Source organism: Balaenoptera physalus (assembly GCF_965194825.1).
Source record: "Balaenoptera physalus genome assembly, chromosome: 17".
NCBI lineage: Eukaryota > Metazoa > Chordata > Mammalia > Artiodactyla > Balaenopteridae > Balaenoptera > Balaenoptera physalus.
In genome coordinates, this window is record NC_138895.1 from 46351578 (window position 1) to 46365050 (window position 13473).

Sequence of the window (13473 nt, forward strand, 5' to 3'; positions counted from 1 at the left end):
ACAACCCCTTCCTTCCCTACCCGCACGGCCACTCATGAAAGCACAGGACACCTCGGCCAAGCCCTTCCGCCCAACCGCAGGTTACAGCTCTGGAAACCTCCGCCGCCCAGAGACCCGCGAGGGCCTGAGGGCGACGCTCGGGCGCTTTGGCCCCTAAATAAAGAAGCAAGGCCGCGGGGCCCAGGACCCAGGGTGGGACACTGATTTTCTAACGGGAGCCAGAGCCAGAAGGTGAGGCACCAGCTGGTCGGCCCGCGGCCCTCGGGTCTCCCGAGGCGCAGCGAGGCCCGCGGGCGTGGTGGAGGCGGCGCCTCGCCGGGCCCTCCCGCCCGCGCCCAGCGTCCCGCGTCCCGGGCCGCTGCGCCCCGCCTTCCCGCCCAGTGCGCAGAGGGCAGGACCGCGGATACCCGGCAGCGTGACCCTGGGCGCCGCCGCCGCCGCCGCCGCCGCCGCCACCGCCGCCGCAGCCCGAGCGGCCGACCAGGTGCGTGCGCCGCTGGCCGGGCAGTGCCCGTGGGAGGCTGGGCCCGGCTCCTCCCGGCGGGCGGGCCGAGGCGGTGCCGGCCCCGGTGTGGACTTCCCAAGTCACCCATTCGTGGGAGCGGCTGACGGACGGGGTAGGGAGGCCACCGGGAGACGGGCCGGGCGTGCGGCTTCCGCGACAAGGGCCCAGAAATGGGGAAGCCGCGTGCGGTCGCCGGGATGGAGGGCGATGCTGTGCACGGAGGGCAGCGAGCCGGGCGTGATGGCTCCTTTTCCCTCTTGTCTCGGGGAGGGGAGGTGCCCCGCCCCAAGCCGCGCAGGAACTTCCTTCGCCCGTATCTGGAACCAACACCTAGTTCCCCTGAACCTCCAGGTTGCTTTATCGGGTCTCCTTTGTGGTTCTTTTCGCCTTTTATCTTGTACTTTAATTTTTGGTGTGTACGTCTAGGCTTCACGCAGGCTCTTAAGTTACACGGGGGCAGAGCCCCTGTCGGACTCCTCAGGTACTCGGTAGTACTCAAGTGAGCAGTCGAATGAATGAGTGAGTTCCTGTGAGGGAGAACTGGTGAATTAATGAATGAGTACACATGAAGTAGAGCTGAATGAAGGAATACATGAATGGATATAAATACACATGACGAGGAGGCAGTGGAGACACAGGCTTACAACTCTTATCTTCTGGTAGTTTCCCAAAAGCTGTGTGAATGTGGCACTCTTGTAAATGGAGTCATTCTGACTGTGGCTACTTAAAAGTTCTATTCTATGCTGTTTTAAAAGAAAATAATCACCAGAAGCACCCCCTCATATTTCCACTGTAAGTAGATTTTCCTATATGCATTGCTTAAAGCAAAGTATGCCTAGGCTTTTTTTTTTTTTTTCTTGAGTTTTGCTTTCTACTTTGGAGAATCATTGTCACTATAATATTATTTAATGTATTTCTGAAAGATAAGGATGAATCTGAAGGTAGTACCACATGACTCTGCTTTTAGTAACTTGTTTGTAAAACCAGATGTTTCTTTGAATTAAGGATTGTGGAGGATCTTGTCTGTCTTCCTGAGACAAGTGCTGGCTGGTTTGTGGGTGACTGAAGAAGGCTGAATATAGTTCAGAGAGGAAAAGAGAGACATTTCTCGGTGTGCAGACACTTTGGAAGTGACATAGGTTGAGACTACATTAATTTGATTGGTCACTGCATCACTTATAGGTTTCCACACCCAGGTTTCAGAAAAGCTGGATGACTTTAGACGTGTTACTTGATCTCTTTAGGTCTCAGTTTCTTAATCTCCAAGATGCAGGAGGTTAGGTAGGGCCCCTTCTTGAGTTAGACTTCTAGGATTCTCTTTTATCGGTTAAAAGGTGAAATTGCAGGTGATTTCATGAAGCCTGCTCACTTCAGCTGCTCTACTTGGGATTCTGTAGAATTTTGGCTCCACTGTTTTCTCTGCAAATTCCAACTCATTCCTCGTCCTCTCCACATCTGCTACAAAAGGACCTGGGAGCTTGCGATGAGAATTATAGACTCTGGGCTGGAGGGGAGAAAGAAGGGCAAGATTGTTTTGTGCATTGCCCCATGTTCCTGGTCTTGGGTCTAACTTGTTTCCAGTACAACCAGCCTGACAATGCCATGTATTTTCAGTATATCTAGGGAGTTATATCACTATTAATTTGCCTGCGTTTGAGATTAGTTATCATAGATCACAACATTTTGGAAACGGAAGGACCTTAGAGATTTTTTAAAGGCACTTAAAAAGTCATTTTACATACGTATTAAAATATTTCTTGCATGCTACATTTCACAAACACAAAGTCCCAAACATGTTAAATGAAGTAAAATTAATGTTACCTACTTCAGTTCTTTCAAGTCTATTGGGAGAAGTGAAGTCAAACATGGTGCTTGGTGAAAAAGACCAACTTTCTCTGATTCTTTTCTCAAAGATCCAATTATGAGGTCACACGTGGTTCCGGCATGGAATGTAACAGAGGTGATATTTATGGGGCACTGACCACTCACCAAGCACTGTTATATTTAACCTTTTTACTTGTATTGCCCCATTTATTCCTCGCTATAAACCTACGTGCTAGGTACAATTGTAATCCCTATTCAACCTTCCTAAATAGAAACAGTGCTTGGGAAATGGGAAAGTCAGGCATTCAAAACACAGGCAGATGGAGGCAGGATTGCTGCCAGAAATATAGACGGTCCCTGCTAGGAAAGCCTTGTAATGTTGTCGAATGTGGTCTCTGTGTGTGTTCCAGGTAGTATATTAAACTCTTGGGCATTGTGGGTAAGTAAATTTAGAATGGGAGCTCAGAGTTGGAATGATTAAGACTGAATTATAGAGGATTGTTTGTTGTATCATTTTGAAAATTTTTGAGTTCCACTGGTACTCTAGACTCTGATATTTTGACCTAGATGCATGTGCATCCTAATTTTAAACGTGTTCAGATTTAACCATCCAGATTTAACCTAAAAAGGATGACATCAAAAGCTATGTGGGTGAGTGGCACCTAAGGGCTTCAAACTCTGAGTACCAAACAGTGTTGTTTCTTGGGCTAGTTGCTGCCTCCCAACCTAATGACAACTCCTAACACAGACAAAGTACTACGCCTACCTCAGTGTAATCTAGGGGCAGAAATGCAAGACGAGTTTCCAGCACTCTTATAATAAATTGACAAGAGCAAAAGGGGAAAAGAGAGGCCCATAAAGTAAGTGGGAAATTATTTTGTTTCTTCTTTGTCAGTCAAGTTTAGTCTCATAGAAGGCAGAGACCAATTGCGGCTGCTTGAAAAACAGAGAGCCAGTGCCAGTTTGATTTAGCTCAGGAGGCTGAAACTTTCTGCCCTGAAGGCCAGTGTGATGGAATAGACCTTCCCATTGCTCACAATATTATGAAAAAAACATTAAAGCAACAATTTTTATTACTTGCCCTGGAGCTAGAGCTTTAAAATATACTTTCTTCTCCCCCTGCCCTCCCTAAACCACTTAGGTTTTAAAAACAAACAACCCATTCATGTGTTTGCTACATCAGATTATTAGTCCTTTTCTTTATCCCTGGGCCCTGTTTCTTTAATGCAGCTAAGAGGGAGGACTGGTGTGCTTCTAGATCTGTGGAATTTTTCTTTAGTTATTCTTTTACTCAGCGCATATTAATTTCAGTAACCATTTAATGAGTGCATACTGTGTGCCAGATAAAGATGCATGAGACACAGAGTTTACGTAGGGAAGTGATCCATCCACAAATAATTGCAGCACAGGGTGATGTGGGAGTAGTGGCCACTCATTCTCCCAGGAGAGAGGTATGGTCAGAATTTAGGAAGACTTCACAGAGCAGGTGAGTTTTGAACTGGATTTCGAAGCCTGAAGGCCAAGCGGAGGGAGAAGGGTGTTCGTTCTAAGCACAGAGAGCTACATGGGCAAAGAAATGGAGGCAGTCTGAGTGTGGCACTCCCAGGGGGAGACAGGGGTTGGGTGCATCTGTAGTAAAGAGGTCCTGTGAGATTGGGGCCAGAGAAGGAAGGTCCTTGAATGTCATGTTATTCAGGCTTTATCACAGCCTAGATAATCTTTAAGAGTTTTTAAGCTGAATTTTTCAACAGAGGAGTGCTATGATTGGATTTCCTTTAGAAAATAGCTCCAGCAATAGTATTTCAGAGGAACTAGAGAGGGAAAAGCCAGGAGGCCAGAAGAAAATGAGGATGCTGTTGTTGCTATAGTCCAAATGAAATAGGATAAGGGTCTAAACTAGCGTAAGTTTGAGAGATATTCAGAATATAGGGAAGGCAGGATTTAATGACTAGCTGCATATGGGAAATAAGGTTGAAAATAATTCTGAGGTTTTGGAATTGCTTACCTGGGTGGATGGAGATGCCACTAATGAGGGTAATAGACACCAGATGAGGAAGAGCTTTTGGCAGAAAGACAGTGAGACAACTTTGGAACATCCAAGGGCGATCCCTAGTGTACAGCCTTGACTGTAGCTGTACTGTGACATCCTATAGCCAAGACTGGCCAAACTCTACGACAGGTCCACAGTCTAAAAAGACAAATCAATTCAATAAAACACTTAAAAAGAAGGAAAAAGACCACATTAGACTTAACTAATGACCGTTATATTTCGGGTGAGTTCTTTAGAACTCTAATTATTACGTAAGTTCTAGTGAAGGAAAAAGGTTAGATACTCAGACAATGAGGGGTTATTATAAACCATCAAGAGAAACCAGAACAGAGCAACACAGACAGGAGTGGTTGAAAGGAACAAAGATGAGCAAATGGCAGGAGTGTAGCAGAGAGGACTGGTTGCTTAAAGCACAGGTATAGGTAGATTTGGAATACAGAGAGGAAATTTGAGCTGGCTCTTCTAAATAACGTATTTCTTTAGTGGTAAGAATCTCACAAGCTTTGGTTTCTCATCTTGTTCAGCTTGCCAGGGAGACACAAATAGGTGATTGTTTAGAGGTGCTGTGCAGAGGGTTTGATCTTATTTTGCAGAGAAAGTGTTGGGAGACTTTGAACTAAGGGAAGAATAACAGAAGTAGAGTAAGATGAAATGAAAAGGATAATGATAATGAGATAATGATTAGGAGGAATTTTCAGAACTTTTAACGAATGCTGTGAGAAATAGTTGCTAACAGGGAAAAAGTTAGATTGATGTAGTGTTCTCTTAGGGTCGTGGCATTAGACTTGCTTGGAAAAAAGGATATATTAGCATAGCACCTTATATTTAAAAATAATTTTTATATGAACCCTCAGAAGCATGTGCAGGCAGGCACTATTATCTTTCTTTTATAAACTAAAAATCTGGGTATTAAGGAGGCTGTAGTTTGCCTCAGATCCCATAACTGGCAAGAACTCTAGGCCTTCTGAGTTTCAGCCCACTGCTCTGTCCATTGTTTCGGAACCTTGCTTTTGCCTTGGAACCTTGGCGTTTTACAATGAGTCCCCTCCACCTCCCACCATGTCCATCATGTAAAAGTAAGAATAAAGCAGATGATATTTGAAGGCCAACAGAGCCAAGATCTCTGGGGAGACAGGCAGTGATGGAAAGTATCCTTAGCACCAACCCTGCTATGTGCAGTAGGGATGGTTATGAAGGGTTGTATATAGAGAATTGCTGTGGAAATCCAATAATACTTAAAATGTAATAGGAGAGTCTGCAATATAAAAAAATCTTATGATTAAATCTTCCAAGAGGCAAATAACCCCTTTACAAAGTGAACTATTAATCATTCCTTAACATATTATCTGGATAAATCCAGACTTTCAATATGGGGTTTGCTTAAAGCAAGATACATCTGCAGTACTGAGCCCGTGAGCCACAACTACTGAGCCTGCGCGTCTGGAGCCTGTGCTCCGCAACAAGAGAGGCCGCGATAGTGAGAGGCCCGCACACCGCGATGAAGAGTGGCCCCCGCTTGCCGCAACTAGAGAAAGCCCTCGCACAGAAACGAAGACCCAACACACCCAAAAATAAATTAAAAAAAAAAAAAAAAATCTGCAGTAAGCTACGTCTACCTTGATTGTATTATATGTGAAGACTTTTCCAAGTTGAGTATCAAATAAGAAAATGGGGATCTGGACCCGGATCCCCTAATTATTTGAGGCCATTTACAACACATTGAACATAATGATTTGCAATTAAATCCATCTAGCTACCTTTGCTTCTCATGAAGCACCCACAGGTAGGACACTGGCCGAAGCTCAGCTGGGAAATGGAGAGATAAGCCCAGCACTGGCACTGCCCCTGGTGGGACCCACAAGAGGCAGTCATGAGTGTAAATCCATCAACATAGTGGGCTGGGGTGGGAAAACCAGAAACCTTTACGGACCTTGAGTTCCACATCATTATTAAAAAGAAACCAAGTGTAATTCAAAGCAAAGAGCATTATACCAGATCTAGAGTTGATAAAAGATAAAATCTATAAGAAAGACAGAATAGTTGTGACTTTTTATGAGCCAGGCATTTAAACATTTATCTTCAAAGAGTATAAAGGAAATGGTCAGAAGTATGAGAAAATGACAAAAAACAATTTTTAAAAATTAATTTTTATTAGAGTATAGTTGATTTACAATGTTTTGTTAGTTTCTGCTGTACAACGAAGTGAATCAGTTATACATATACATGTATCCACTCTTTTTTTAGATTCTTTTCCCATATAGGTCATTACAGAGTATTGAGTAGAGTTCCCTGTGCTATACAGTCGGTCCTTATTGGTTATCTCTTTTATATATAATAGTGTGTATATGTCAATCCCAATCTCACAATTTATCCCTTCCCCCCTTCCCCCTTGGTAACCATAGTTTATTTGCTACATCTGTGACTCTATTTCTGTTTGTAAATAAGTTCATTTGTAGCCTTTTTTTAGATTTCACATATAAGCAATATCATGATATTTGTCTTTCTCTGTCTGACTTGACCAAAACAATTTATAGGAGACTTTAAGATCTGGTGTTTATATGACATATCAAGCAGACAAAAGCCAAATGGTAACGTACAAAAGACAAATGGTAAGATTTGAATAATATAATTCATGAGGTTGAAGAATATAATTCATAAGGGTGAACAGGGATATAGAAAGTTTCAATAATATGGTGTATTAAATGTTTATCAAAAAATTCTTTATGTTATATATGAATATATATGTGTGAGATATATGATTATATATGTATATATATGGTCTCTTATTCACAGAAAATTCATTTCTTCTTCAAACATTTATGAAAGGTTGTAAAAAAAAGTTTAACGAAGAATTCAGTGAATTTGAGAGTCCTGCTGGTCTTGTGCCTTTGATCCTCTGGTTTAGCCCATGTTTTCAATTAGCTTTGTAATTGATTGAAATGGTAAAAAGAAAACATCTTCTCTTTCATGATGCTGTCAAGTGGCTCATATAATTAATCTTCCACCTTCGTATGTCCTTTTTGTTCCCAGAACGTCCGTCGGTTTGAGGTTCTTTTACCATTATCAAAATACTCTGGATCTATGTTATCTGTGACTAATCTGAAGATGCATTTTTACATTTGATTAAATGTTCTAAATCATTAATACTGTGTGTATTGTATTGCAAAATTTACCATCTGAAACATCTGGCTGTTCTTTTATAGGATTTTTCTTTTCATTAGCTTTTCTGAGATAAGACTTACAGAAAACCAGGGGCCATAGGAAGACTAGGGAGTGAATGGAGGATCACAAACCCCAATTTAGTTCTTTGGGAAGCAGAGGGCAAATCATGGAAGTCAGCACTATTCAGACTTCATTTCGCTACTTATTCAGCCTAAATTTTAGGGTTTACCACTTAAACTAACCACTCACTAGCACCCTATGTTCGCTGTAGTTTAACAGTTAAGAAAATAGGCTCTGAAGTCAGTTTCTTGGGTTCAGATTTCAGCTCTGTCACCAACACTTGTGTGACCTTGGACCAATTACATATCCTCTCTTTGCCTCAGTTTCTTCCTTTGTAAAATGGGAAAGATAATTATAACTATCAGTGGTAGGCAGAATAATGTCCTCCCCCAAAGATGCCCATGGCCTAATCCCTGGAACCTGTGAATATGATAGGTTATGTGGCAAAGGAGAAATAAGGCTGTGGATGGAATTAAGATTGCTCATTATCTGACTTGAAATCCATATCCTGGATCATGTGGTGGGCCTAATTAACAGTGGGAGAGGAGGGCAGAAGAGGATCAGAGAGTTAGGGAGATGTGACTATGGAAGAATGGCCAGAGAGATGCAATGTTGCCAGCTTTGAAGATGGAGGAAGGAGGCCATGAGACAAGGAATATGAGTGGCCATTAGGATCTGAAAAAGGCAAAGATCCTTCCCTAGAGCCCCCGGAAGGAATTCAACCCTTCTAACACTTTGATTTTACCTGGTGAGTCCAGTGCTGGATTTCTGACCTACGGAACTGTAAGATAATGACTTTATATTGTTTAAGCCCCCAATTTTGTGGTAATTTGTTACAGCAGCAATAGAAAACCAATGCATTATCCTATAGGTTTGCTGTAGGGTTAAGAAATATAAACATTTAGGACAGGCCTGCTCAGTCAATATTAGCCACTATCATTATTATTTTTTTCATTGGTATGTTTCCTCCTGTCTTTGCACCTTTGTAATAGCTGTTTTGTGATTACCTGAAATTGTTGGAAATCACCCCCCTCCTTCCCCAAGACTGTGGCCTTAGGAGTTTCTCACTCTCAAGGTAGGCCGTACTCAGTCTCCAGCAATTTGTTAAAATTACTGTTTAGATATTCCTAGACTTTATGGGTCCAGTGGCTTCTGCTCCAGATAAGCAGATCTGGGCTGTGACTCTCTGGATTTTTCCTGTCTCTCTAGATTTTAGAGTGGTGGTTTGCTTTGCACCCTCACTTCTCTGCTCCAAGGAGAGTCATTGGTTTTCAGTTTGCTCATTTTATTTGTTGCTGTAAGGACGGGAGTGATGACGGAAGTGAGCTCAGTGCTGTCATTGCCATGTGGCTCTAATGAGCTCCTCTGTTCTCAAGAGATCTCTAGCTCTACACTTGACGTTCTTCTGATTTCTGTTCTCTCGTTTTCAACTCATCAATTTCATTCCCAAATAATGCTTTCTGGGTTTTCTATTTTGGTTAATGGCATCTCAGTCTATGAGATAGTAGGTAATGTGATGTATCTGAAATATAGGGTACAAAACAGGATCAAAATCTGGGAGGTTAGCCTTAACTCTTCCCTTTTCCTCATCCTCCCACATTAGTAAGTCACCAAATGCTGTTGTGTCTACCTGTGATAGCACCTGAAATTTTCTGGTTTTTTTATACCCCCCATCCTTTCTGTCATGACTCTAGTCATATCCCCCCCATCCTTTCTGTCATGACTCTAGTCATATCCCTTATTGTCTCTTGCCTTGGCCAGGCAGAATCTTTTAAATTACTTCGTCTTCCACACTGCTTCAAGAGGTTTGATTTCTTCTGAGGCTTCTCTCCTTGGCTTGCAGATGTCCATCTTCTTGCAGTTTCCTCACATGGTCAATTGTTTTCTGTTCGTGTGCATCCCTGGCGTCTCTGTGTGTCCAAATGTCCTCTTCTTATAAGGACCTCAGTCAGATTGTATTAGCCCCACCCCCCATGCCCTCATTTTAACTTAATTACCTCTTTAAAGTCCATATCTCCAAATGTAGTCACATTCTGCGGCACTGGGTAGTAGGGCTTAAACATATGAACTGTGGTGGGGCACAGTTCAGCCCATAACACCTACTAGATCGCTCCATGTATTCTATACGTGTGTATCAGATCACATCATGAGTGCACATCACGACATGGGAAGATTTGAAAAATACTGATTCCTGGTCCCCACCTAACTCTGTGGGTTCTGAATCACTATGTCTGAAATGGGACTGGGAATACACTTCTTGTATGCATGTGTATGTTTAAATTTCTCCCTAGTGCTTTATAATACTTCAGCTTTTTATACGCCAGAATTTTTTTAAAAAAATCATTTCTGGGGAACATATTATAAGTGTTCACATCTTTGCTCATGGTTGTTCTTTAACTGGAAATACCCTTCCCACCATACAACTATGCAAATTCATCTATCCTGCAAGGCTGAGCTGAAATATCATCTTCTCCGTTATTGCTTCCTTGTTCTCTCCTGTGATAATCCTGCAATACTTTATCATTACAGTTGACCCTTGAACAACTTGGGGGTTAGGGGCACCAACCCCACAGCAGTCGGAAATCCGAGAGTAACTTTACAGTTGGCCGTCTGCATCTGTGGTTCTGCATCCTCAGATTCAACTAACCTTCGATCCTGTAGTACTGCAGTATTTATTGAAAAAAATCCACGTATAAGTGGACAGACACAGTTCATACCCATGTTGTTCAAGGGTCAACTGTACTTTATTGTTAGTACTTGAGAATCTGTTTCCTTTTGTCTTTGTATCGCAGTCATTTGCCTTCCTCTTTCACTGGCTTCCTAAGGCCTAGGATGACATATTCTTTATTTCTATATATCTGAAACAGTTGCAGTTGCTCTGAGCATAATAGGTAATCAATGTCTGTAGTATGAATAAATGAATGAACTCATTAATAAATGCTAATAATTTTCTTATGACTTTTTATCCAATGGAGACCATTGGATAAAACAAATAAGCTTATCAAATGTAAAACTAGTGGCAAATTTTTATTCTTGAATTGAGTATCCTTAACATGACGCATAACAATAGTCTTCAAGTGTATTTCCAATTTAGAACTTTAAACGTGTAAAATTTTTTCTTGAAGAAGGTATTTGAGAATAGGAAGAGGATATAGTGAAGGCATCATAACAATTTGTGATAATGACAATTTTTTTTTTTTTTTTTTGCGTTGCATTTTCAAGGCAGAGTGTGGATGGTTCAGTTCTTAAAGATGAATGGATTCCCTAGTGTCCACTTATGGTGTATCCTTGTTTATCCTCCCGATCAAGAACTGCTGCCTTATAGCGGGTATGTTAAGGTGGAATTGTCTATTAGCTGGGCTAATAATAAGCTGTGGTTTCCTGGGTCAGTGAATAACAGAAACAGTTCTCGAAATAATTACATCAGCTAAGACCCAATTTCCAGGCAGGGATCAAGAGTCTGACTTTTCCTTTGTGTTAGTTTTCCACAAACTACTAAAATTTCTAGAGATGGAGTAATTGCGTCTCAAATGATTTCTCCAAAGCCTTTTCTGAACCAGAGCAGGCAGTAACAGAGATTGGCAGGGGAAGGACTGATGTCTGCTCATGAGGGGAAGAATGACTCTGCCTTGAAAACACAAATGAGCCTTTGGATGTGGAAATTTACAAGTCTCAGAGAGCCCTGAAACATCTTTAGAAACTGAGCCCAGCGGAATAATGGGAGGCTGTGTTCTGGCTTGGCATGGGAGGTTGTCTGGCACAAACTACACTGTAAACAACTCAAACATTTCAAACATTTGCATCTGCATACATGACATTAGATTCTCAAAATGTCCAATTAAACACTTCCTCAGCTGACCTGGTGTCAGCCTGGCCTTTCTGATGGGGAAGGAGTTTCAGCTGATACTGTTGTACGCTCTTCCTTTCTGGACCCAATCTTGTCCTTCTTGTTCAGACAAAATTCTTCTTAAGGGAATTCCCTGGTGGTCCAGTGGTTAGGACTCAGTGCTTACACTGCCATGGCCCAGGTTCAATCCCTGGTTGGGGAACTAAGATGCGCAAGCCACGTGGCATGGCCATGTGAGGCTGAACCACACTGACTCCATTTTGTCATCTCCATCTTAGGTCCACAGCCCTACCCCCTCCCCTTTCTGTGTGACTCAGCTTTAGCTTAACTTACAAGGATATGTTCCCCATCAACTTTTACCCTTTTCTTCATCTGATGTGAAAACTGGAAGAATGCCTTATGCTGACACAGATGGTTAATGGTCCTGAGATCCCTGGGGGAGGGGAAAATCCCCGGTCCCCGTCGGTGTGGTCATGCTTCTCACTTGGTAGTCAGATGCCGTGTTTAGCTTTGGCCCCTTTAGATCCCCCGGTACCCCTTTCCGTGGTGCAAAGTGCAGCTGCGAATGCCTCTGGGTCATCCCGTCTGCCTGATCCTTCCTGCCTGCGTGTAGGTTACCCACGACAAACTTCATAATTGCACTTTATGGAATTACCTGCTTTGTTTTTCTGTCTCAAAGTTCCTTGTCAGTTTGGAGGATATTATTCAGTATCTCTTCCTCCCGATAATTGGTACAGTATGGATAGAGAGTTTGGGTTTGGAAAGGAGGGTGGGCAATTCTTTCACTGGGACGTGAGCTGAGAAGAGCTGTATAGATAAAGGGATAGAAGAGTTTTGAGTTGAGGATGAAGAAAGCCAAGTCATCTCATGGTCATAATATCGTATTCTCAGTTATGTAGAAGAGGAGAGCTTTTGCTGAACATGAGGGGAGTAGGGGTTGAATCTGGGGCTTAAGGAGAGTGGAAAAACTTTGTAGCAGCTGCTGTGGGGAATTTGATAGGGGTCAATTGAAGATAAATGTAAGGGTTGCTGAGCAATGCAAGGGACCCAGCTGAGATCAGACAGCCTTTAGTTCATATGGAGATATTTGGCATGATTAAGTAAGTGTTGGTGATGGTATTATGGAGCACGTACAGAGAAAATTCAAAATTAGTTTTGAAGAATTGGCAACTTGGGTGAGGAGGAAAAGCAAAGGTATTCTAAGGTGCCAATGAAAGCATTGTTGGAATCATTAATTACCAAGTGAGGTTTTGAACCAAGATTAATCTGAAACGGTGAGTTGGGTGGATAGAAGTACAGTCAGACTGGAGACGGGGAAGTGTCTTAGTTAGTTCTGACTGCTGTAACAAAGTGCCGTAGACTGGGTGGCTTATGCACAGCAGAAATTTACTTCTCACAGTCTGGAGGCTAGAAATCTGAGTTCAGGGTGCCAGCATGGTCAGGTTCTGCTGAGGACCCTCTTCTGGGTTGCAAACTGCGATTTCTCATAGTGTCCTCACGTGGCAAAAGAAGAAGGTGCCCTTTTACAAGGGCACTGACTCCATTCATGAAGGCTCTACCCTCATGACCTAATTACCTACCAAAGGTCCCACCTCCTAATACCATCACATTATGGTTAGGATTTCAGCATATGCATTTTAGGGGGACACATTCAGTCTATTGCAGGAGGCTCTTCACTTAGCCAGCGTCAATCTAGCTGCTTCTCTGTGCCACACATGTGCTGAGTGGTGGGGATACAAGGATGAAGAAAACACAATTCACTTTAAAAGCTCAAAAGCATTTATTGAGCTTCTAACTGTATACTGGGTGGAAAGACATTGATCTTGCCCTTGAAAAGCTTTAAGACTAGTGAGATAGTCTGGATAATTTCGATTCAGATTGTGGTAAACTTTGAAGGAGGTAAGCAGAGGGTGCTAGAAAATTGTAGAAGAGGACATTCAACACAACCTGTGAGAAGACGAACCAGGTCAGGAAAAGCATCCTGGAAAAAACTGTGCCTGAGTTGACTCAAGATGATTGAAAGAC

At 42.5% G+C, this 13473-nt stretch overlaps 1 protein-coding gene across 10 annotated transcripts in view; it reads left to right on the top strand.

Moving 5' to 3' along the window:
- Positions 1–350: 350 nt before the first annotated feature.
- Positions 351–13473, top strand: part of CPQ (carboxypeptidase Q) — a 501324-nt gene continuing 488201 nt past the window's right edge. For 9 of the 10 annotated variants that reach the window (XM_082432729.1, XM_082432726.1, XM_082432732.1 and 6 more), the window contains exon 1: positions 351–484. The gene's annotated coding sequence lies outside the window, so the exon portion shown is untranslated. Of the gene's footprint in view, positions 618–13473 lie in introns of all 10 variants that reach the window. The other variant, XM_082432728.1, reaches the window with a different exon arrangement.